At 38.1% G+C, this 23,171-nt stretch overlaps 1 protein-coding gene across 1 annotated transcript in view; it reads left to right on the plus strand.

Annotated features, from left to right (window-relative positions):
• The window catches only part of RGS6 (regulator of G protein signaling 6), a 253,325-nt gene that overhangs the window by 155,396 nt on the left and 74,758 nt on the right, over window positions 1-23,171 (plus strand). The gene's annotated exons all lie outside the window — the stretch shown is intronic.

The following is a 23,171-nucleotide window of genomic DNA, read 5'->3' on the forward strand; positions in this document are numbered from 1 at the left end:
TTTCCCTGTAGGAAATTATAAAGTATGATGAGTTTATTCCTTTTTAGAATTCTACCTGAAAACTGATTGTAGCTGAGTCAAATAAAATGCTTTTGCTGACCTTGAAGAAAATTATTTCCATATTTCTGAAAATAAAGTTTATGAAATATGTGATGGGATCATGCAAACACAGTAGATTTCTATCACCTAGCAAAATGCTGAATCAGGTCAGATCTGGTTAGTCTTTCCCTTTTCCTATGGCCATGCAAATATCTGTTTTGAAGAAATGTGTTTCTTCTTTCATAATATATGTATTTAATAGTCATGTATGTGAGTAGCAAGTTCCTTCAGTTCCAATTGTGTATCCAATGTTAATTCCTCAAGCACAAGGGTATGTGGCAGCAGAAGCAATTGAATGGATTTAATACTAGTTATTAAAATAATAGCTCTTTAACTTGGATCAGAAATAAAATATGCCCAAGGGGCAAAAATGTCTTAAATGAATATGGATGAAAAATATTCTAGAATATATTTTCTTTATTTCAAAACAATTTCCAAAAGCTTGGCATTTTAGCTGAAATGAAGCTCCTTATTTATTGGAATCATTTCACTGATATGCAGCATTTAGAATACAAGATATGGGATTAGGCTCTTTAGTACAGTGTATGCACCTGAAGTGGTTTTCTTACATAATATGAAGCAGTGCCTGGAACAGTGAAGTTAAATTATAATTCCAACCCACAAACTTTGAGAATCTTTGAGAGTTTGAAAATAAATAATTGAAATACTGTATCCTATTTGAAGAGCAATGTAGTGGCCTAGTTGTGAAGAACTCTCCTCTCACTCAGAAGGTTGAGAGTTCAATCCTAGGTAGCAGCAGATGTTTCTCTCTTAGGGTGCAAAGAAAAATGATCTGCTGTGAACGCTGAGTAGGTGTCAGGAAGGGCATCTAGTTAGTAAATGCTCAGCTTCATCCAGTCATCTTGACTCTACCCTGAATAGGGATTGCAGAGACATAAAAAGGGAGGTTAACCTTCCTAATTCAATGCCATCAACATGCTTTATAATTTTTGTCCTTGTGGATGGCAGCCAATCTCATGTCAATACTTTTTTTCAGAAGTCCCACCTTCAGAAGTGGATGATAGCCAATCTCACTGCAGTCTTATTTTAAGCTCCATATATCCCAGTTCAAACTACAGTATAGTAAAAAGAAGATATAAAGAAGTATGCAATCTGTGAGACTCCAGAAATTTCTATTCATTGTTCATGATACTGATAACATTCTATTTATATCTCAGCTTTTTATCGAGTTCCCATGGAATCTTAAATTATTTTTGTAATATATACATATATTCAGCAGAGTGAAGATTAATATACAACTGCTAAATCTACAAAATAATAGAGTAATGGAAAACCAGAAATCTGTTAAGTAAACACATTTTTAAACAGAAGACAAAACAGAGGGAGTTTTCAATTTTTAACAGAAGCTGCCCGCCAGGAGCTTAACAACATTTTTTTTTCATATTTTGTATTAAATTAATAAATTTTTAAACAAGATAAGATGAAACCGATTAGATACTAATATTTAAGATAAAGAAAAGAAGGAAAGAACAAAGCAAAAGTGCAGAAGAAAGAAAGGGATGGAGGGAGTAGAGAGAGGGAATGACTTCCAATTTTCTTTTTCAATAGTTAACAGGTATTAATTTAAATTAAGCTCTGGTTCTAGCTTTCCATTGCTTTCCATACCTGCAAATGTCATAAACACAAGGACCCATTGTAAAATTACTTTTTCACCACTGTCACTACTTCAAATGATTGCTAAACAAAGAAGTTGCCAGCTGAAGATTATTTGTACATGAGATGAAGTTGCAGTGAGAGGTATGTTAACAGACGAATATTTGGAATTTGGGGATCTTTAGGAAAAAAGTATAAAATAAAAGTTTTTGTTTATGGAATTGCACCTATTCACCCACTGAGAAGTAATGCTTTTTTAAGAGAAATGAATAGGTATGGGAAAAGCAGTTTGAGATGGATAAGTCAAATGGCATCCAAATATATAATATCATAATATACTTCTTCATTTGGCCAGGATATTTAGGATTATTATTTTTTTGCAACAAAACATTAAGAGCCGAGGTGGCGCAGTGGTTAGAGTGCAGTACTGCAGGCTACTTCAGCTGACTGCAGTTCTGCAGTTCGGCTGTTCAAATCTCACCAGCTCAGGGTTGACTCAGCCTTCCTCCGAGGTGGGTAAAATGAGGACCCGGATTGTTGTTGGGGGCAATATGCTGACTCTGTAAACCGCTTAGAGAGGGCTGAAAGCCCTATGAAGCGGTATATAAGTCGAACTGCTATTGCTATTGCTATAAAAATGTGCTACTCTGCTCACTAGCCCACCCTGGAAATGCTGGAAAAGAAACAAAAAGAGTTTCGTGTCTCATCTATGCTTTTTCTATTTATTTGGATAAAGGCTGCATTTCTTTAGTCTTTATGTATTTGCTTGAGTAGCATCCACTTATCATAAGCTAATGGAGGGGGGGCAAGTGCATCCAGAATGCAAGCAGGAGTTTTAAGCGTCTGTTTAAGCACCAGAGCATTTAAAATGCACTCATTTTACAGATAAAACTAGTACTGAAAGATTACCCTTGGAAATAACAACACAGTGACATTGTGTGAACTTTGCTGTTGTTAGGTGGAATGGGGAAAGAGAGTTCTTGCCAGTAAGAAACAATATTACATCTCCTTTGTGCCCCAGCTGTACTAATAATTGATGTTCATCGGGACTCTAATATATCACTGTAAGAAGGTTAAGTCCATAAATAAGCCATAGAGGGGCAGGGGAAAACCAAGTATGCTTTGATTGAGAATCTCCAGTGTGTGATCTGGTGAAGGGAGACTTTTGAGTTTTATCAGACATTTGATGTTGAGACTCTAGAAAGAGTGCAGAGAAGAGCAACAAAGATGATGAGGGGACTGGAGACTAGAACATATGAAGAACGGTTGCAGGAACTGGGTATGTCTAGTTTAATGAAAAGAAGGACTAGGGAAGACATGATAGCAGTGTTTCAATATCTCAGGGGCTGAGAAAGAAGAGGGAGTCAAGATATACTCCAAAGCACCTGAGGGTAGGACAAGAAGCAATGGGTGGAAACTATAAAGGAGAGAAGCAACTTAGAACTGAGGAGAAATTTCCTGACAGTTAGAACAATTAATCAGTGGAACAACTTGCCTCCAGAGGTTGTGAATGCTCCAACACTGGAGGTTTTTAAGAAGATGTTGGATAATCATTTTTGTGAAATGTATTAGCTTTTCTGCCTAAGCAGGGGATTGGATTAGAAGACCTCCAAGGTCCCTTCCAACTCTGTTATTCTGTTCTATTCTATTCACTCACTCTCTCTCTCTCTCTCTCTCTCTCTCTCTCTCTCTCTCTCTCTCTCTCTCTCTCTCTCTCTCTCTCAGCGAAATCCTTTAAAAAACAAAGGAAGGAGGATGAGATTTTTTGCTCTTTGATCTTCCTCCAATTGTGAAGCTTTATGGTTACTTTTTCTCAAGTAAGATAAAAAAGAAATGGGTCAGTTCATTTCTTGTCCAGAAATGCATGGAAAACAATGTGATCACTTAATGATATCCCCAGGGAATCTCAAGGCATTTTGCATAGTTGCCAAAGAAGGATGTCTCTCACATTTCCCCTTCCAGGACATTTTCCAAGTACTTATACATAGCATATTCTGCGGCTCTGAGGAACTTAAAGGAGGTTTTCCCACAAATGTTTGGTAAATAGCAGAAATCTTTTAAAATGTTTGGGTGCTTGAGTATATACCCTGCTTCCCTGAAAATAAGACCTCCCCGGATAATAAACCCAATCGGGCTTTTGAGCGCATGTGCTAAAATAAACCCTCCCTCAAAATTAAGCCCTCCCCGAAAATATTGCAACACAGCCGCAGCCATGAGGTGATGACGCTCACCGCCTCCTGCACCTCAAAAATAATAAGACCTCCCTGAAAATAAGGCCAAGTGCTTATTTTGGGGGTCAAAAGAAAATAAGACCCTGTCTTATTTTCAGGGAAACACAGTGTACATTACAAAAATAGAGATAGTATGCCCAGGCTCATATTAATTGTAAAAGGTTTTGTCAGCACAGTTTGATGTGTTGATTGATGTGTTGCTAAACTGTCAGATTTGTGTATCAACACAAAGGAATATTGCCAAAATCTTCTTACTGTGCTGTCATGTCTTTCAATAACATACATGGAGAGCATAAATCAGCAGAGTGTTTTGAGAATATGTGGTGAAACACTTCAGTATTCCATGCGGGGGTGGGGGGGAGGGAGGAGATTCAAGGACTTGATCTGTAGCTGCTCAACATAAGCATGGATCTTATTCCCAATAATCCAAGATATGTAGAACTCAAGTTGGAGCCTATCAGAAAAAAAGAAATGCATTTTGCAAGTGGTTTGAAGAAAATGAGTGCATATCACAGACTGATGAGTTATAATCAAGGCTGATTTTGATGGTTCTGTCCCAAGCATTCTAATACCAGATTTTTTTAAAAAAAAAATAGATACTTATGACTTAGAGTTTAGACATTGGTACTCATAAATAAGGAAAAAGAGAATGAAAACATCAATTTTAAAACAATGGGCACATAGGCAAATAATAGGTAGTTATTTATTTATTTATTTGATTTAGTTTGTCAAACATGTAAAAGGTAACAGGTGTAAGTATAAACAGAAGTAAGAACATAGTAAATGGGTACAAATAAATGGAGACAGTAGGACAGGGATGATAGGCATGCTGGTGCGCTTATGCACGCCCCTTTACAGACCTCTTAGGAATTGGGTGAAGTCCATGGTAGGCAGTTTAAGGTTAAAGTTATGGAGGTTTGAGGATGTAACAACAGAGTCAGGTAGTGCATTCCAGATATTGACCACTCTGTGGCTGAAGTCATATTTTCTGCAATCGAGTTTGGAGCGGTTTACCTTGAGTTTGTATCTATTGTTTGCTCGTGCATTGTTGTGGTTGAAGCTGATGTAGCCATTGACAGGTAGGACATTGTAGTGGATAATTTTGTGAACTACTTTTAGGTCAGACCGTAGGCAGTGCAGCTCTAGGTTTTCCAAGCCCAAAATTTCAAGCCTGGTGACATAGGGTATTCTGTTGTGATGATCATCTATCAACATTTCTTAATGCCATATCTTTATTCATAATAAATGCTGCCATTTTTTCAGCAGAGAGAGGCATCTAATCCATTTTCCTGGCCTTCTACAAGTGACAGCAAAACAACTTTTTGAGTATTCTTATGGCTTAGTAGTAATCAATCATCTATGGTACATACTCTAATTTCCCATGAATAAGTGTGTAAAGTTATTTAGTGAAAAATACACAGTTAGTTCTTTTCATTTCAAAATAGTTGCACTTATGATGTGAATCCAAAATCTTCTGTTTCATTTCCTTTGCAAATAAAAATAATGGGGGAAAATGTTATTTAAGGACTATTGCTCTGAAAAGCACCGCACAAATGTTAAATATTTCTATTATTTTAAATATTGGGTAACAGGAACAGGAAAGAGGAAAAAAAATATTGAGTCATCCATTTGCCCCGTATTTATCATTGTGTTACATGTGATTCATTGTACTTATGCATTAATTTATTTATTCACTTTGTGAACATAATTAATGAATTAATCAATCAGTCAACTGTGTAGAAATATAAAGACGTCAGACATAAAAATATTTAAAATATTAGATTCAACTTGCCACATATCTTTTTTTACATTCTCATACTCTGAATTAGATTATATTTATGCATATTATATTCTTAGTCTATGAATTATAATAATCAGAACATTTGGTTATTGCCACAAATATCCATTGATCTTGCCCATTTCAGACAGACGTCTCATAGCAGACTTCTGGGAATAAAAATCATATCAATTTCAGATCAACTCTTTTCAGTCTAAAAGGTTAAGCAGCATTCTCAAGTGTTTAATGACTGCTAATCAACAAATCAATGTACCCATGGAAGCTGGAAGCCTGCCTTGCCAAAATATAATATACTTTAAAAAAATGTTATAACTGAAGCTTTAAGAACAAATAGCTATTTGGTTTTGGGATTTCTGTACAAGAGTACCATCTGCTGGTCAAGAGCTTGGATGTTCAAAAAACACCTTTTTCTCCAATACATAACATGCTAACTTTGCATAATAATAATTTGTAGCTGAACCCCATTGGAATGGATTATTGCAATATGCTGGTCCATAAAGAATTGTACACAAATCTCTCTGGTGGTATCCACACAAGGTATTTGTCCAAATTTCAAGAGGCTCATAAGGTGAAGAAGCTTCCTGGATGAGAAGCGAAACATCTTCAAAGAAAAAACAGAAAGTCCAATTGCCTCTTGAAAAGGCACCTTTGGGACAACCTTGACCTGGATGACTGAGGATCTCCGTAGGTATTTCTCCAAATTGGTTTAAAATATTGTGAACTGACAATATGTCAGTTGGGCATGTAATCCCAGTTTTTCCCCAAATCTTCCCTGGACCCTAGTCTTCTTTTCATGCACCCCCTAACCACTTTCTTTTCAATTATGAGAAAACTGCTTCTCTCCCCCACCCCAAATCTGAAGAAGTCCAGAGGTTCTTGTGCCCAATCTACATCCAAATGTAGACAAGTGATAGAGAATATCAGAGATATAAAAAAGACATGAAATCTGTCTTGTGAGAAACCCACTTTTGCTCAAAGTGGAAAAAAAATCTGGATCTCAGATGGTCCCAGAGCCTAACTTAATCCAAAGCACGAGCTTTGGGAAAAAAATAATAATTCTGATACATGTTAGTCATGTTTAACTCACATTTAACTAAATTTAATTAATTAAATTGAATTTTAACCTGTGTACATTTAATCACACTAAATTAGGTTTCCCCTTTCATCTCAACCAAGCTTTTCTTGTGGCCCCAAGTGGTTTTTTTTTTTTTTTTTTTTTGTGCAGTGATCCTGACATACCACTCTCAGGCCAAACAGAGCCTCTGGCTAGAAAAGAACTTCACACTTCAGAGTTTAAAAGAAGATTGCTGCTATTGGAATTCATTGTCAATCAGAGACTGTCAGCAAGAAAAATATTCTTGTAAATTAAAATCCCCCAAAGCACAAGAGATCTCTTTTCTTTTCTTTTCTTCAATAGCTGATTGCTTCCACCAGAATACTCTATACAGCAGGTGTGCAACATAATAAGGACTCCTAGCTAACTTCAAAGGTGTCTCAGCAGAGAGGAAACAAAGCAGGGAGCAAGAGTGTAAGAGAAAAACAAGGGAAAGGAAGTTCGTGGGGTGGGCAGAAAAGGCTGGATGAATAGAACAAAGGGCAGTGCAGCTTATGTTTTGTGCCCTATGAGGGTGGTTTCCTAAGGTTCATATTTCTGCCAGAGCAACTTATGGAACGGCAGTGTGTTAGATTTGGAGCAAGGAATTAGGGTGGTAGATGTATCTAGAACGCATAGATATGCACCAAACAGAAATAAGAATTTCTGAACACTTACATCTGTCCACCAATGTTCATGGTGAGATGCACAGATTAAGTTGGCTAATTCAGTACAACACATCACTTTAACTGAGATTAACACACAATGTGTTTGTACTCAATAGTCCATGTTCAGACCAGTGGTGGGTTCCTACCAGTCCAGACAAGTTTGGACCTGGAACAGGTAGCAACCCAGGCCTGCCATGCCCCTGAACTCGTTCTCCTACGGTGCCATGATCTTGATTTTCGGTTCTGCGCATGCACAGAACAAATTTTATTGCACAAATTTCATTTTTATCATTTTAAATGTTTTGTGCATGCACAGAACTACTATGAACAAATGCTCATAATTTTTTTTGCGCAAACCAGCAGTAATGCCGGGAGCAACCAACCCCTAGTTCACACCCTGTTTGACAAAAACAATTTAAGGATGGCAGAGTGGTGGCAGGATAGCATTCAACTCATATTCGGACATATTTCATACATATTTCTATTCTAGGGCAGGACACCAAGAGAGTCTGATGCAATTGATGATGATTAAGTATTGATCCAGGATTGTGATCACAATATTTTTGCATAGAGATGCTTGAGTGGGAAAATCATCCAGCCAATGTACCTGCCTCTGTTCAAAGGCAAAGTGGCCCAGATTGGAAAAATGAAGTTATCCTTCCTGAAGTTATTGCTGCAGCACTTCAGTGATCAAACATCAATAAGTAAATGGCAAGTGAAAAGTTCATGACTATTATGAGGAAATTGACGCAATACATTCTTCCCACTTGGTCACGGCAAGAAGCCAGGTTCAAACTAAGCAGCTCAAGGAATTATGAAAAAGCAGCCAGCAAACAAAAATATGAAAAGGCAGCAATGCAAACATCTTATACAAACCCGTTGGATGCCTTCTTAACATCAGTATTGTTATTAAAAATTCTGAACTCTAAGCTAGGAAGACGCAATGGGAGTTGGGCAGCATTCAGGTTTGACAGAAATAAATACAAGTGGCCCTCAGATTATGACTGCTTCTTAAGCAATTTATGATGGTGCAGAACAAGGGGGACTTAAAATGGAAGTACCACCCATTCCAGCATCCCCAGTCACATGATTGGTGTTTAGCTCCCGATAAAGAGGTCGCAGTGAGCTCTGGTCATGTGATCATGATTTCCCGCATTCTCTGCTGGTGTTCCGTAAAGTCAATGGGGAAGTCAGAAGCCAGTCCCGCTCCTGCTGCTTTTTCACCCAGCTAGATTCCATAGCACTGCCTATGGCACCTGTACACCTACCCTTGCTCCCTAGAGCCATCCACAGCATGAACACCTGTTCATAATCCAGAGAAGCTGAACACCCACCAATGCTCCGGACTATCTGTCCATAGCATCTTCCTATCCACCCCCATTTCTCAGTTGCAGCTTTCAGCCCTGGGACTCTTGCCTCTTCCTACTTTACAGCCCATACAGTCCTGGAGTAACAATCACAACCAGTACTATGGAGTTGCCATTGCTAAGCTATACAGATAGCTGGCATTGCACTTTATACAACATTATTTAGCAAAAGGGATTCTTGCCATTGTAACTCAAGAACTATATGTAGTGTTTCCACTAATAAAAACCGTCCCTAAAATGATTTTTTAAAACATTTGCAGTGTTCCTGCCTTACATAAAAAACAACCTTGAAACCACCAGGGAATGTGTATATATACCTTGAAAAGGCCTTGTGTTTGCCAACCAAATGAAACTTAGGACGATGCAGTGAGTGGGCGTATCTTGGCATATTTGTATAGTTTCATACTTAAATAATCCGGTCCCAAATTGTTGATGATTTTGATTTGTTTAGTAACAAGAATCTGTCATCCAATGTAGTATCATATCACTAGAATTAGCTGTCTCTGCTAAATCTATTGTTGACATTTTTTTATTGACATTTTGAGCCTGGCAGAAAAGGCATTTCTTCAAATAAAAGACACTGGCGTGGGAGTAGGTTTTTCTGCCACATGAAACTTCTGAAAACCAATTCCAATGAGAGTGCACGAATTGCAACATATCAAGCAACACTACTAGATCATATAATACTTAATATGTCAATAATAAAAACAAGCAAGTACACTACAAAGCATAATGACCTAACTGGAAAAAAAATATTTGTGCGATGCAAATTTTAAAAGAGCTATACTTATTTTGAATCTTGCCCATCCGTAGGTTTGTTTTTTAAATTGGCTGATCTGATTCATTCTGCCAGGGAGACTGACTGACTGGTCTCTTTGTTTCTTCTCCTATAAGAAGTGTTAAGAAACAAAGGCTCAGGGTGGGTCATTTTGCATTCTGCTGTTGGTTGGGCTGCCTTGGAGATTAATAATCAGCCCACAATGCTTTCACTACAGTAAGTAGCTAAAATGCTTCCACTTACATATAAAGTTCTATATAGCTTGAGAGCCAGATCTTTGATGGAGCCCCTCATCTCTCATGTACCATATCTGTCCAACAATTACCACAGAGGTGAGATGCCCATCTGAAACTGCTACATTGCTAATAACTTGCTATGTACAGGCAAAAGAGAGAGAGCATTCTCAATACAAGACTTTGGCCATAAACTTCTCTCTTTGCTCAGGGATTGATATCTGTGTGCCCAATCTCTGAATCCCTACAATTATTTTGCTCAGTATATCACTGCAGCTGCTATTACGTTCTATTATTATTTTGCATGCTTTCCTTGGTTAATTTTCCCAATATTGGGAAATCTCTCAATATGGGGTTAGTACAATCCAGTATCAGATTACTTCTGTGAAAAATTGGAGTGGGTTTTTTTTTTTGTCCTTTCTACAACAGTTCAAGATTTTCAAGACAGATGTTAACAAATATTCCATCAAGCAACAGATCAAGCAAAAGTCCTCTGTTCTTGGGAGGATGTGCTACAATTTAACTGTGGGAGAAACAGCACAGCTACTAATAAATAGATCGATGCTTGTGTTTTATCTGAAAAGTCATTTTATTAAAAGGAGATAAAAATGAATTGGTTTTTAATCTTAGAAGATGATTTAAAACATAGACAAGTGTTGCTTACTTTTTTTGTTGATATGTACTAGAAATCATCTCTTCAGAATTGCATCCCCTCCTGCTGTATCTAGAAGGAAATGCATTGTATTTGTGGGCTGTATATTGCATGTACTGTATGTATTTGATTTGGCACTCTCATTTTATGGCAGGAATTGATGATTTCCCCCTAATATCCCTGCTTTGATCCATATATTGTTACTGTTGTATTTATGAAGGGGAGGAAGAAGGGGATATCCTGAATCATAAAGGAGTCACAGAAAATGTAACAAGCACAACATCAGCAACCAAACAAACAACAAGTACAAATAAACATGGTACAAAGTATGTTTCATGGCATACGTATCTGATAAATCTGTTTGGAGGAAAGTCCTATTGAGCTAGGTGGGCTTACTCAAAGATTAGTGGGTTCTTTTCACAAAAGAAGGAAAACTATGCTAGTGTAGGTACTATATATTGAATGAATTTGTTAGATGCTGAAAGTTCCCTGTTAGATTTGGAAAAGAAATTCAAAGGCTCAGAGGAATTAATAATTCATACATACTTACAACTTTTACAGTATCAAAACAACAAACCATATCTTCAAATTAGCAATATAGCCATCTCCATTGAATGGCTTTATTTATTTATTTATTTATTTATTTATTTATTTATTTATTTAGTTGTTGTTGTTACGAAGCCGTGTCCGACCCATTGCGATCCCATGGACAACGTTCCTCCAGGCCTTCCTGTCTTCTATCATCCTCTGGAGTCCATTTAAGCTCACGCCTACTGCTTCAGTGACTCCATCCAGCCACCTCACTCTCTGTTATCCCGTTCTTCTTTTGCCCTCAATCATTCCCAGCATTAGGCTCTTCTCCAGTGAGAAGTTAGTTGACTAGTAATTAATTAGTTAGTATGCCAGCTGACTCCCGTTATCTCTAGTCATCTCAAAAATATTAAAAACGAGAGTGGGAAAACCAAAAATAGACCAAATTAAAAGAATAAAAGACAGCAAGAATGACAAAAACCAGATGGGAAGTAAAAGAACCAAAGCCGCAGAGTCCAAAGGGGGTTTCGCCCTCCCTTGTCAAAAGCCTGGGCAAAGAGCCAGGTCCTCAAGCCCTTCAAAATACCACCAGCGTGGGGGCTATTCAGACCTTGGGTGGGTTATGATGACCCCATTCCAGAGGGCATACTAATGGTAGCACTAGAAAGCCACAATGCCTCTTTTGTCAGGGTTCCCATTTTATCTTCACACGTCTGTTGAACGGCAGGCATGAATGGCAGTTGCAAGTGTTCTCTTTTGCAGTTTCTTCTTTAACAAGCTTTCTTTGTGGTCTCTCTGAAATAGACCCTTAAGGGTTTTACATCTTAATCAGTCATGTAAAATACGTCCCAACAATATCAAACCGGCTTTCCTTATGCTGTGAATTTGGACTCTCAGGTGTAAAGGAAGCCTTTACTGGACTTAAAGAAAATTGTTCATCCACTGGATGGGAAGAATAAGTTTTTTGCCCAATTTTGCATACTGCATTTAATAAGAACTTTCCCACTGGATACAGGTACCTTTTGAAGACATGGCAACAAGACCATGTTTAAACAAAGGGATAAGCTCCCTTCGATCATTTTTTAAAAAAATTCAGATTATTTAAAAATTATTGGATAAAACAGATCTTGGAGGACTTCTGAAAGATAACTCCAATTTCCAATCCCAATTTTTCCAGTCACCAAACTAATGCTAGCAATCAATAGAGTTGCTAGAGAATTAAGTTCCTGAACAATCTTGAGCACATTGAGGAGAACAAAGTAGAATCTGTGACTTAATTTTTTTTAATAGATTGATATCGATAGGAAGAAGGAACATTAAGTATGCTTGCTGTCTTTAGTTATGTAATACAGTTGGGAAACAAAATAAAACTATTAAGATTTATGATTACAACAATAAAATTAATACAAACTGAACAAAACTAAAACCATAGAAAACAGCAGAAGGGGCAGAAAAGGGAAAAATACAAAAATAGAAAAAATATAATAAATAGAAAGAAAAATATATAAAGACTTTGCACCTTCATCACAACAAGTGTAAACAATTAATCCCTTCCAATAATGTTGTAGAATTTTAAATCTTTTCATTTTTCCCTTATCCCTTCTCACAAAATTCTTCAAAACTTTAACAAGCCTCTTTTGTAAAATTGATATAGGAAAATTATTCAGATCATTTTCTTGGTTGGTTTGTTTGTATATCCTTTTTTAATTATTAAAACATCAGTCAGTGTGTCCGGTGCAACATCTTTTTCCATGTCAGCCTGTCATTTTTAAATCTAGCTTCAATTTAGTCTCAATCTTATCAGGCAGAACTTCAAAAAATCATTTTATTTAAAACCACACAATTTAAGGTGACAATTATACCAAAGCTCTTTTCTCCACCTGAACCCTGTGAGGTGAGTTGGTCTGAAAATTTAAGCAGGATGAGTATTTCCTTGTCTCCCACAGCTCTAAACTAATCAGAGACCACTGTTTCATGGACTCCCCACAGAGAGCAACTGTTTGGAGCACTTGTGGGCAATCTCAAGTCCTATCTTGGTCTGAAGAAGAATTACGAAGCGTTGGTCTGCTTCCCAGCTCTTCATTCCGCCATGTCATTAGCTTCAGCCCAGAGATGGGTTGTCAATTTTTCTACTACCGGTTTGGGCACATGCGCAGAAGCATCCAGGCAGGTGGACTGAGCCTCCCGCTGCCATTACTACCAGTTTGCCTGATCCAGGCCAAACCGGCAACAACCCACCTCTGCTTCAGCCTATCATTTTTTCCTTGGAAATCAGAATCTGTGACTTAAATGTGAGATTTTGGATGCTGGTAAAATACTTCATTATCATCTTTTTAGCAGGTGCTCCCTTTATCTTGTTATAATGTTATTGTCAGAGTTTTGGCAGCACGACTATTATTATGAGATAAACCCAGGAGCAGCACACAGCACACAGAGCCTTTAGACAATTAATAGTGGTTTATATATCTCTATACATACATACAGATATGTATGTATAGAGTGAGAGAGAGAGAGGGAGTTATTTTGGGAGGTTGAAGAACTGGTAAAAACTAGCCAGAAGGACTATGACACCACAATCTGCAGATATGAACTGAGTTCAAAATGCATATTTCAGTTGTTTCAAGTTGTACATTATACAGAAGACTGATGGCAAAGTGGTTAGAATGCAGTATTGCAGGCTACGTCTGCCAATTGCCAGCAGTTCAATTCTGACCGGCAAGTTTAATTCAGCCTTATTTTAAACCTCCTAGAGAGGACTGTAATGCACTGTGATGCAGTATATAAGTCTAAGTGCTATTACTATTGGTATGTTCTGTATTGTTGAATTCTTTATAGAACTTACAGCACCTTAAAATTCCAAATGTTGATCCTGTGACAACTAAAAATGTACCAAATTCCTGTTGGTATTATACAGATAGAGCTGGTACAAGCTGCCCAAGAGGGATCTACGTAACATAAAAATTGTACTCTCATTGCTCACAAGCAATATTTACGTCTTAATGCATCTTGTTGGCAACAAATGGAGCAATTACCTCATGCTGGTAACAAGGCTAAAGCATTTACTGTACTTTCAAATAGAATTTTTGATGCCGACATGAAAAAGTTATTTACATATGAATTATAGGGAAAGTGTACAAAATTGATTTCAGGTGTTGTGGCTCAACATAGTGTTACATGAAATTTCCTTCCTGCTGGAACTCTTAAATAACTATTGGCTGGGTCCTTACCTTTTGACATGCTGTTGCACACCAAATGCGGATTTTATATTTCACTTTTATGTTTTCTATGTTGTTTTATTTTGCTTAAGAGTAGTGATGTTGAATTTTGATTCTACCACATTTATAACCATGGGACCCATGGTCCCAAGCATATTGACAGAGATGAAAGAAGTAATCAGGACAGATTTTGCTTTGAGGTCAGGAAAAGGGGGACCTAGTTTAAGTAAGAAGATAGAATGGACTCTTCTCTAATGTCTTCTCTGCCTAATTGTCTGCCTGATTGTTTGTCTAGCAAATTTATGATTGTCTGTTTATCTAGCCAATTTATATGACTGTCCATCTCATAAAAAGTGACACTGGACACCATATGATAAAACATATTATCAAAACTTACTACAAGAAATCAGAATATTGCTGATTTGGGGGTGATACGTTTAACCTAAGCTTTAAAAACAGCTTGCAAGCTGCGGTTACTGAAGAAATCTTGTTATTGGAACAGAATCCAAACAATACTGACTGTGGAAAAACTGCAATGATTCCCAGAATAGGTTTAAGGTATTGATGATAAGCTTGAGAGCTTAATATTTGAGGCAGTTTTTTCCCCCAATTATACACTTCTCCAGATGACAATTCTTAGCTATGGCATCTCAGCATGAAATACCTCTACAAGAAGGCTTGTGCCACTGTTGATATTTTGAAGGGCAACAAACAAAGACATATTAATTCAAATTTTCAAGTTTATTGATGGTGGTTTATTTCGTGTTTCTTCCTTTACCAAGGGTATTATTTCCATATTTGATAATTGCTGCTGAATTGTCATAAGGTTTATGGTTTCATGTTTAATTTGTTTGCATTAATTGCATTCTACCTGAAATGTGTTGGCATCCGTCAAGGTAGATATATTTAAATGAGAAAATAAATAATTGGCAAATAAAAGCTAGGCAGCTAGCTTAAGGGAGAGACTGACAATGATAATTTGCCTGCTCTCTCAACAATATTTTAATTCAGGGGAAAGTATGTTTTTTAAATGAACACCATGCGGTGTTGATTTAAGCAAAACCCTCATCATTTTTAAAAAATAGGAGTTAATGATGTCTTATAAAAGACACAATTTATCTATTCCCAATACTTCTTCTGTGCATTTCTAATCTACTCTGATATATAATACACACATCTATCTACCTATCTACCTATCTACCTACCTATCTATCCATATGCCTCTGACTTGGTGCTGACTACTGGTGCTGCCTGGACTAGTTCTCTTGCATATATAAGAATAAATACCACTGCTTATGTTCTGAATGAAAGAATGGGTTGCATGGATGGAGTGCCATCTAATGGCCACTTGCTGATGGTTGCATAAATGGAAAAGGATTTTTGTGAGGAATTAGATGAGAGGCACATTAGTTTCTTCACATGTCTTAGATACTTAATTGCCACAAGCATTTTAAAATAAAGTTTATTTCTCATCTATTTTTACATGACAACTGTTTAGCCATCTGGACAAACAGTACACTGAATAAATGTAGTATTATTTTGTTGGCTTTTGTTATTTTAAAAATGTATCTGTAAACAGTTTGTTTTATTAGACTCCCTCAAATAATAAAATAGTTAAAACGTGAGTTAAATATCCACACTAAATGCCACAGAATTTTGAAAGCTTCATTAAAATTGCTTTTGTAAAGATTGAGCTTTTCTTGACTTTTGCGATGAAATTCTCTGAACAAAGATGTTTCTAACCAGGATTTTTTCACCATCATAGTTTCTCTAAAACTAATCAGCATTGAGGTCCTACATTAGTTCCTTTAATGACAACACCATTATATTATATTGTATTGTATTGTATCATATCATATCATATCATATCATATCATATCATATCATATCATATCATATCATATCATATTAATATATTATAATATAATATATTAAACAAGAAATGGCACTCAAGGTGGGTTCCGGCCGCCATTACTATTGATTCAGTAGTAAAAAAAAATTCACACGTGAGCATTTTCATTTACAGTTATCGGTGCATGCGCACAACATTTAAAAATGAATAAAAATGACATTTTCAAAATGGCGATTGTTCTGTGCATGTGCAGAACAGAAAATCAAGATGGCGCCCCCGATCATAGAACCGGTACAGTCACGCGTGCGCTGGAATTACTCCCTATTCGGATGAAACAGACAAAATGGATATGAACCCACCTCTGATTCAAGGTCAATACTTGTATTTTGAACCAGACTCAGAATGACTATGACCATCGGAAGGATGGAAAGCTGACTCAATCTTGAGCCAGTCAGGATAGAACCACTGACTGTTGGCAGAATTAACTTGCAATACTGCATTCTAACTACTGCACTACCAACGCTCAGAATCAGTGTTTTTACTCTTTTCTCCTATACATGATCTTCAATATATTAATTTAGATAACAACATTCCTTTACCGAGCAGGAAAATATTAGACAGCAATGCAGTAGATTTTATTTTTTACATTTCCCAATAAAGGTCAGGGGAATGAACTATTCAATTACATTATACTTCAGGAATAATGAGATACGAAACAGAGAAATAAATGTGGGATAAATACAATGGAAATAAGTAAACATTTGGTTTCAAAATAGATCCTTTTTAACATTCTGTTCCCATGTTTATTGGCCATCCATCCTGGGTTTTTTATTTCAATGCCGATCACATGAGCCAAGTCCCTTAATTTTGATCTCATGACCTTAGGGATTCTGCAACCATCACAAGCTGGTAGGAGGAAAGATTCAAAAGAAGTAACCTGCTGATTGTCTGAAACCAAAGCATGTCAAAGGGCAGCAAATGCCAAAAGCAAACTCATACTATTCCAGTGCCAGTTCCACCCTTTTTGTATGTGTGTTGTGATGTTGCATGCTTGTACAAAAACATGATGGTTCCATCATGTTGCTGGTTTCATCATTTAGACAAAATTGACCGATGCCTTGTGGGAATTCCCAACTCTTGCAAGATCTGATACATTTTTTTTACACACTCACCCAAAAGCAACAGCTTGCATGTCTCTGCACTAAAAGCATGGGAGAAAAAAGCTTAGATATTAACTGCTTCACACACACACACACACACACCACGTCACATAACATAACATCACATGTTAAAGAACATATATGTATTTGTCAACCCACTCTTAACCAGTGTAGTGGTTTGCGGTCCATTATTTTCAATGAGGAGGTTTTCATCCTGCAGTGGATTGATATAACACACTGAGAGAGAGAGAGAGAGAGAGAGATACCACTGATTCCTCTCTTTGAAAACAGTATTACTGCTGTTTTCAATACTTTGAAAAGGTATTGCTGCTGTTTCCACAGCGTTTTCTAAATAAATTTAATCAATTAGAGTTCAGAAAGTTTATTTTCTTGAATTTCTATTTCTACGTTTGGTTTGTTACAACAGACAAAGATAAAGGAAAGAGGAAATAGAAAGAAAAGAGCAGAAAGGGGGGGAAAAAGAAGTTTTTTTCTTTTCATCAAAGCTCTCCATAGTTCTATCACCTGGAAGATTTCATAAAGGCAAGATGGCAACTGATTGTGCAAAATGGAAGCTGCATAGGTTGTAACAGCCATCTTGATTTTTTTTAACCTTCTCTGTAGACATCCCAGGCTTTTCATGTGACATTTGATGCAAGTTCCATTTGAATGAACCTAGTTATTCGTTTAAAAACTCTATTCTGTAGTAGCTACAGTTTTTAAAACAACTTCAGAACTTACCCTAAACTACTAGTTACTATAGCACTGTGATGCAATGTTTCCTCTAATTTTTTTTCAGTGTGAGCGGAAAAGTATAGTGTTTGAGCGGTACATTTTCATGCCTGAGCACCTGAATTTTTTTAACAGATGTCACCTAAGACAACAACGAAATCAGTATTATTTGAAACTCAAAGTTATGTTTATTCAAGGTACCCGCTTAATTAAAAGTGTTATATAATATCAGTATCACTTAACAACGGTCCTGTTTAGCAACCAAAATGTTGGCTCAGAAAGTCTAGCTTTTGAAGCACGCAAATCTTAAAGCTATTGTTACAACACCCTCGCACCCCTAACCCTTTAGAAAAAAAACCTCTGGGGTCTTCAAACCTGACAGCTTAAGACTGTGGACTTCAACTCCCAGAATTCCTCCTCCAGTCATGTTGCGGCGACGTCATCTGCGTGGATCTGCTCCATCTTCGGGTTTTTTCACAGGGGGCAGGGCTGCCGCTGAAGATGCCGACGAGCCTCCCCCCCACCACCAGAATAACTCCTGCCGCCTCCCCCTCCTCCTCCAAGAGGACCACCACATTTTCTGCCCAGTGCTGCAGCCGAGGTGAAGCCGCCAAAGCTCCCGCAGGCGCCCCCGCCCATGGCAGCGGCGGCGGTGCCTGCCTCCCCCTCCGCTCGGAACACCTCACCTAAGCAGGGGTGCTGGCGGGAGCTTTGGCGGCTTCACCTCAGCCGCAGCATTGGGCGGCAAATCCGGCAGTGCTGTTGGGGGAGGAGGAGGCAGCAACAGATATTCCATTCGAGCAGAAAGCAGGGCAAGGGATGGGAGGAAAGAAAAGAGCCTGAAGCGCCCGAAGCGATGGGCTTCCGGAAGGCGGAAAGCGGGGGGGGGGAGATACCGGCAGGTCGGGCGCCCAGGAGAGCCATCTCGGTGCCGCCGAGGCGGGGGGGGACGCCAGGTGCTGGGCTGCCTCTGACTCGCCCTCTCCATGGCTCCCCAGGGCCGCAGCAAACTAAGCAACAAAGCGAGCTAGAAGGACCGCCGTTTTTTTTTAATATCTCTAGTTCTAGCCGCCTGCAAAGGACTTCCCCACGTTTGCTTTGATAGAAATCTCTGCGCGGCAGTTAGAAACTGCTGCGCGGGGGTTTCTTGCCACGTGCGCGGCCGCACAGCCGCGCACCTTAGAGGGAACAGTGCTGTGATGGTGAACCTATGGCACGTGTGCCAGAAGTGGCATGCACAGCTCTCTCTGTGGGCACGCGCATCGTCGCCAGCTGCTTTTCTGGTTTCTGGCACACGCATGCGCACTGCCAGTTGGTCTTTGTGCGCACCTGGAAACCTGAAAGCCAGGTTTTCGGGCGTGCAAAGACCAGTTGGCCAGCGTGCATATGCACAGTGGGAATCCAGAGACCAGGTGGCCAGCTCATGCATGCGCAGCTGGTCTTTGAATTTCGGGTGCACACATGCACACACACATTCCGGGTTTTGGTACTCAGTGTCAAAAAGATTCAACATCACTGCTATAGCACATTCCTGAAATCTACCAATGCATACCTAAATGAAGATAACAGAGCCCAGATGACTAATAAAAGAAACTTTTAACATAGGAATGATTAGTTTTGAGCCCCATGTTCAACTTTATTCTAAAGTGTGCCTCAGCCTTTGGGAACATCGCGGAAGAAACTGCTGAGAGCCTCAGAGGGAGTCAGAGAAAATTGATCCTCTTTCTAGCATGTTCATTTCTACTGCCTGAAGGTTTCAATCTATAATTCATTCGGTTTCTCAGATTTGAACACAAAATTTTATCGCCTGTTTCCTTGACTGCCTTGCTATTTGTCACTGTGACAGGTGCTCGGCTTCTGAAAATGTTTGGTATCATTTATATGGGTTTGTGATCCGAAATATAAGAGGAGACAGTTGAAAATGAAGAGCAATTGTCCTGCCTCTACAGTATTTTGCTGGATGAATGGGCAGCTTTACCATTTATGATCAGATTCATAGCTTTGTCAATGACGTATAACAATGTAACTTCACTTTGTTCTACTGGAATGAACAAATTGTTGACAAACTGATTCAATGAAAAGGAGGGGGGGGGAAAGGCCTTTACTGCTGTTTCCTTATGTAGTAACCCATAGAAATGGATCTGTACAATAAATAAGAATTGCTCACACATATGTGCTAGTCGTTCCTGATTCTAGGGCGCTGTGCTCATCTCAGTTTCAAAGCTGAAGAGCCAGCACTGTCTGATGACGTCTCTGTGGTCATGTGACCGGCATGACTCAATGCCGAAAGTGCACAGGACGCTACTACCTTCCCAGCAAAGGTGGTTCCTATTTTTCTACTTGCATTTGTATGTGCTTTCGAACTGCTAGGTTGGCAGAAGCTTGGACAAGTAATGGGAGCTCACTCCGTTTTGCAGCACTACGGATTCAAACCACCGAACTGCTGACTTTTCGATCAACAAGCTCAGCGTCTAGCCACTGAGCCACTGCATCCCTTAAGAATTGCTTAGATCAATTTATATAGAGCAGCATACTATACAAACAACATAGGTTAAAGCATTCTACTGTGATGGAATAGTTTTCATGATAAAATGAAGTCTTACATTTGTGTCTCTGTTATATTGAAAATGCATGCTACCTCACTTTCCTTTCTTTCTTTGAATACTACTATTATTAAAAAAAAACAAAGCACATGTCTTTAGTCAGATTAAATGCAAAACAAAGACACGTCTATATGATAATTTGGAATCCACTTTATTGCAATATTGTTCCCAGTAATAGAATATTCTACATTATTCCATTCACTTTCCTAACTGGTGTTATTTTTTTCACCCTCTATTGTTTAATCGCACCGCATCCTCATTCAGCTGTTCAGTATACAGGGAGTCCTTGACTTACAACCATTCATTTACTGACTGTTCAAAATTACAAGGCATTGTAAAAAGTGACTTATGACCATTTTTCACATGATGGTTGCAGAATCCCTAAGGTCATGTGATCAAAATTCAGGCACTTGGCAACTGGCATGTTGTCCCAGGGCCATGTGATCAACATTGAAATAAAAAACCCAGGATGGATGGCCAATAAACATGGGAACAGAATGTTAAAAAGGCTCTTATTTTGAAACCAAATGTTTACTTATTTCCATTGTGTTTATCCCTCATTTATTTCTCTGTGCCTTATCTCATTATTCCTGAAGTATAATATAATTGAATAGTTCATTCCCCTGACCTTTATTGGGAAATGTATAAAATAAAATCTACTGCACTGCTGTTTCATATTTTCCTGCTCGGTAAAGAACAGCATCTAAATTAATATATTGAAGATCATGTTTAGGAGAAAAGAGTAAAAATACTGATTCTGAGCGTTGGTAGTGCAATAGTCAGAATGCAGTATTGCAAGTTAGTTCTGCCAACAGTCAGTAGTTCTATCCTGACTGGCTCAAGATTGACTCAGCTTTCCATCCTTCCGAGGTTGGTAAAATGAGGACCCAGATTATTGGGGTCAATAAAGCACTTATAGAGATAATCATGAATAGAGGTGGGTGTGTATCCTATTTCTCTTTATAAAATACAGTTAGAAGCAGATTCTCTGAAGGACTTCCTTTTTAAAAAAAATGTTTATAAAGTCTTTTTCTTTGTAAAATTCTTGGTTGAATTACTGATTGTCTGAGATAAGAAAGACAAGCAGGGAATGAGCAGATAAGTCTGTCTGTCATCTTGATGAATGCTGATCAGACTGTTAGCAAGGACAGTAATTAACAGGGGAGGAAAAGCTTGTCATTATCCTAAGGGTGAGTAATTATTTTTGACAGGTGATAATTAATGGTCTGGCAAAGTCAGCAAAAAATAATCCTTCAGTGTTGACTAAACTGGGATGCTACTGGAAACATTTTCTATGTTCTTTTCTTAAACATCCTTTAGGCTTTTAAGGTGCATGAAGAAATGATATTGGTGTATATGTGTACCTCGGAGGTTATTTCTATCAAAACTTTGCACATCTTTAATTTGTCAACTTCTTTGGGAAAAGAAAGAAGGCACTTATATTTCATGCTTAACAATTTCTATCGTTTGGTTGCTGCCAGTGATAGATGGAAAAAATGTAAAACACCTCTATAAGATGGGTAGCATGAGGTTTAATAAATAAAGTAAGAATCACAGAGATATCACCACAGCAAGCCTTTGGCGTAAGGAACCAAGTCAGCACTTAGCATAATGAATGGAAGGGCCCACGGACTGCAACTCAGGCAGAGGGAGAATAGAAGTGCCCCCAAATTTGGAAATCCTATTTGAGAAGATCATGAAAACAGTCTTGTTGAATTAGCCCAGCCTCATACACCATTATGGCTGTTTATTGGTATGGCATGTAGATGACAGCTCTTTTTCTATTGCCTCCAGATACTCTTGTCCTCAGTAGGATTTTGCCTGGTGACCATGCATTTTCCCTTTTGCAAACTCTCAATAAATAATTCTTGATACATCTATTTAATGGTGTTTTTTGCTGTTAGCAAATCTTGCATCAGGGCGTTATAATTAAGTACACTGAACTAGCGTGAGAGCTTCATTGTTGGAATAATGTTAAGTTTTGTTTTTTTCTTCCCTAAGCAATGATATATGGGTTTTGTGTTCAAAGATTAGATTCCATCTGGGTTCCTATAACATGCTAAGCAGCAAAAACAAATTAGCAAACACAACTGCTGTGTTCATTCATTCATTCATTTACCACATTCACCCATCTCATCTAAGTGACCTTCTTCACAGAACATGTGGAAATAGATGACTGAGATATAAGTGCATGTGTGTGTATGACTGAGACCCACTTTGGTGTAGAGATTAAAGTGCTAGATTATAAACTGAGAGACTATTGAGTTCTAGCACTTTATGCATGAAAGTTGGATGGGTGACTTTGGGCAAGTCACACAGCCCAACTGACCTCACAGGAAAAACAGAAAGTAGAATGCAAGATATATGTATTTTCCCCTCAAGTTTTACTAAATAAAGATGGAGTCTAACAACCATTACCACTAAAACAATAATATCACTAAGCCCAAATAAATTTAGTGGCCAGAGTCACATAATATGTTAAAACAAGTTCCACAAATCGAGTAGTATAATCACCCTCTACTGTGTGATGTGAACCCTCCCTCTG

The sequence above is a fragment of the Thamnophis elegans genome, chromosome 1, assembly GCF_009769535.1.
Source record: "Thamnophis elegans isolate rThaEle1 chromosome 1, rThaEle1.pri, whole genome shotgun sequence".
Classification (NCBI taxonomy): domain Eukaryota; kingdom Metazoa; phylum Chordata; class Lepidosauria; order Squamata; family Colubridae; genus Thamnophis; species Thamnophis elegans.